Raw genomic sequence first — 4,163 nt, forward strand, 5'->3', positions numbered from 1 at the left:
AGGATACATTAGTAGTCCACTTCTAAAGGGTCGAGATATACGTGACACTGTATTGTAATCAAATGAATGGATTAGAATAAGAAAAATATTTTAAAGGATACATTAGTAGTCCACTTCTAAAGGGTCGAGATATACGTGACACTGTATTGTAATCAAATGAATGGATTAGAATAAGAAAAATATTTTAAAGGATACATTAGTAGTCCACTTCTAAAGGGTCGAGATATACGTGACACTGTATTGTAATCAAATGAATGGATTAGAATAAGAAAAATATTTTAAAGGATACATTAGTAGTCCACTTCTAAAGGGTCGAGATATACGTGACACTGTATTGTAATCAAATGAATGGATTAGAATAAGAAAAATATTTTAAAGGCTACATTAGTAGTCCACTTCTAAAGGGTCGAGATATACGTGACACTGTGTTGTCATAACAAGAAACAACGTATGGTTACCTGAAAAACAAAGATAATTTGGCATTTACAGCTCAACAATCTATGGATCTTTGAATGATAACGATTTTTTTTTATTTGTTGGTCAAACACCTTTAATTTAATTTAAGTGTTCACAAATAATGCTATCGCTCTCCTTGCAAGTAAACGATGCTTGTTTAGATATAGAATCAGAAAACTGAAAAGTTCACTGGACCATGATTGTTAACGGCTATATTTGTAAACTATTTGAATAATCTCTGAGTGAAATTTTAAATCTTCCTTTATTTCATCTAACCCTAGATAGACTGTCACTGTTTTGTTTTAAAGTTTACCTTAGATACACAGTCACTGTTTTGTTTTAAAGTTTACCCTAGATAAACAGTCACTGTTTGGTTTTAAAGTTTACCCTAGATAAACAGTCACTGTTTTGTTTTAAAGTTTACCCTAGATAAACAGTCACTGTTTTGTTTTAAAGTTTACCCTAGATACACAGAGTACCTAGAAGTTTGGCTTATAAACGAAGGGTACCTAGAATTTAATTTATACACGAAGAGTATCTAGAAGTTTAGCTTATAAACGAAGAGTATCTAGAAGTTTAGCTTATAAACGAAGAGTACCTAGAAGTTTAGCTTATAAACGAAGAGTATCTAGAAGTTTAGCTTATAAACGAAGAGTATCTAGAAGTTTACTTATAAACGAAGAGTATCTAGAAGTTTGGCTTATAAACGAAGAGTATCTAGGAGTTTAGCTTATAAACGAAGAGTATCTAGAAGTTTGACTTATAAACGAAGAGTATCTAGAAGTTTGGCTTATAAACGAAGAGTATCTAGGAGTTTAGCTTATAAACGAAAAGTATCTAGAAGTTTGACTTATAAACGAAGAGTATCTAGAAGTTTAGCTTATAAACGAAGAGTATCTAGAAGTTTGGCTTATAAACGAAGGGTACCTAGAATCTAATTTACAAACGAAGAGTACCTAGAATTTAATTTATAAACGAAGGGTACCTAGAATCTAATTTACAAACGAAGAGTACCTAGAATTTAATTTATAAACGAAGAGTACCTAGAAGTTTGGCTTATAAACGAAGGGTACCTAGAATCTAATTTACAAACGAAGAGTACCTAGAATTTAATTTATAAACGAAGAGTACCTAGAAGTTTGGCTTATAAACGAAGGGTACCTAGAATCTAATTTACAAACGAAGAGTACCTAGAATTTAATTTATAAACGAAGGGTACCTAGAAGTTGGGCTTATAAGGTATCTAAAGATTTGACTGATTAATCCAAAATATATTTTATGAAGAGTACACACTTATCTTTAATTAGCTGCTTCTCAAAATGCCAACTAAACGGTCAACCCAGTAATAAAGACGAAGTTTTTCATATGGGCTGACATAGAATTCTAAAAGTTAGAAAAACTGATAAACAGAAACTACAGAACTAGAGAATGGAGTAAACAGAAGTTTCTCTTGTGGATATAAACGGTAACATTTATCACCATTAGGAAAATTAATAAGGTAAACAGAAACTACAGAACTATGGAATGGAACAAATGAGAGTAGAGGGCACTCAGTAGAGCGCATTCCTCCACTACGCAGCGTTAATCATATTCGACTCTTAAAAAATACGCAAATGTGTCCGTATGTCCGTCGTTATCAACAGACAGAACCATTTTTGGCAGGACAATGAGGAACAATATGTTCACCAAGTTTCATCAAAATCCAATCATTTTTGATTGAGTTATAGAGCAAAAATAGTGTGAAAAATCATGACCTTGCTGTGACTTTGACCTTGACCCTCCAAAAACTGAATACTTTTAAATCGCGTCATAGTCGAAAAGTATACCAACTTTCTTCCAAATCCATTTAGCCGTTCTCGAGAAATCTTGCTGACAAACACACAAACACACACAGTGGTGAAAACATAACCTCTGTCAACCTTCGGAGGTAACTACAAGACAGATAACATGTACCATAATTTGACCTGGCTTTTGTTTGAATCTCTGTCACCGAAAATGCTCACCCTTGCAGCCATGAGGGCATTATAATGTTATTATTATTCGTTGGTAAATGAGTAGCCTAAGAGTTGGCGGTGGGTGATGTTGACTAGCTGCCTTCCTTCTAGTCTATCACTGCTAAATTAAGGACGGCTAGCCCAGGTAGCCATCGAATAGTTTTGAGCGAAGTTTACAAAAACAAACCAAAAGACCTTGCTTGTATTTCAAAGGCTTAAAACGTAGTAAAGGGTTAAAATGTTTGTTGAGGTAGAAAACTGTCAACATTTCGAAATGTATGCATATACTAGAAAGCATGTCATTCGGTTTATGTTCTCCTTTTAAACCTAAGAAGAAACAGCATAGAATATATGAAATGCTTCACTAAGAAGAATCAATATAAAAAACGTGAAATGTCTCACTAAGAAGAATCAACATAAATACATGAAATGTCTCACTAAGAAAAATCAACATAAAAAAATCTTTGTTCATGTTTTATATACTTTGTATTTTCAACTCTCTGACTTTTTATGTTTACTGCATTGAGAAATTTAAACTACGAAGTAAATTTAGGTAATTTCTTTATTGAAACTTATTCATGAAAATCTTAGTCTTTCTGTTTCTCAATATTATTTCCAAAGGTTTTGGGGACTAGAATACTCGACTCGTAATCTGTTGTTGGCGAGTTAATATGTGACGGTCAATCCCACTTTTCGAGAGTAACCCAAGAGTTGGCGGTGGGTGTTGTTGACCAGCTGCCTTCTCTCTAGTCTACCACTTCTCTCGGCTAGCGTGAAATTCAAGTGAGTTAATATGTGACGGTTAATCCCACTATTCGATTAGAGTAACCCAAGAGTTGGCGGTGGGTGGTGTTGACCAGCTGCCTTCTCTTTAGTCTACCACTTCTCTCGGCTAGCGTGAAATTCAAGCGAGTTAATATATGACGGTCAATCCCACTATTCGATTAGAGTAACCCAAGAGTTGGCGGTGGGTGGTGTTGACTAGCTGCCTTCTCTCTAGTCTACCACTTCTCTCGGCTAGCGTGAAATTCAACAAATAATGTTTATTTTCATTTTAAACGGTAAATTTGTATTAATTTTTGTCTTAATTGTTATTTTCTTTTTTGTTTCAGAATTTTCGAGCAAAGCTACACAAAGGGCTATCTACGCATGCTCATAGCCATCCCTACTTTTGAGCTGATAGACGAGAAGAAAGGCAGATATTAATCATCACTAGCCGTCAACTCTGAGCCTACTCTTTTCTAACCGAATAATTGGATTTTACCGTTACTCACTCACGACCTTCTATAAATTATTACAAAAATGTTTTTCAAGATAGTGCAGTGAAGGTGACATCGTTTTTTTGCCTATAAATTTATCTCAATTTATTTAAATTATTTCCACAAAAATATAATATAGTTTCTGATTCAAAATTCAAGTAAACGGATTACTTCTTTTAACACATCTATTGATCCTAAAATTTTCAATTTAGCTTAACATCTATGATTTATAGTCTAATCCATGCAATAAGTACGTTTTTGGATCTTCGTGTACTATTTTTTATTGCAAGGAACGATGGTATTGGGCTTAAATTATGATAGTCAGCTGACAGTTGTAAACGTTCTAAATAAGTTATTGAGCCTACTGAAGCGGTTCAATTATTTTTTAGCTTCATGTATCTGATTCACCATTATACGCGCTAGAATCCAACCTAATGTTCATGCTGAGTCGATT

Source organism: Limulus polyphemus, unplaced genomic scaffold (genome assembly GCF_000517525.1).
Source record: "Limulus polyphemus unplaced genomic scaffold, Limulus_polyphemus-2.1.2 Scaffold984, whole genome shotgun sequence".
Lineage (NCBI taxonomy): Eukaryota > Metazoa > Arthropoda > Merostomata > Xiphosura > Limulidae > Limulus > Limulus polyphemus.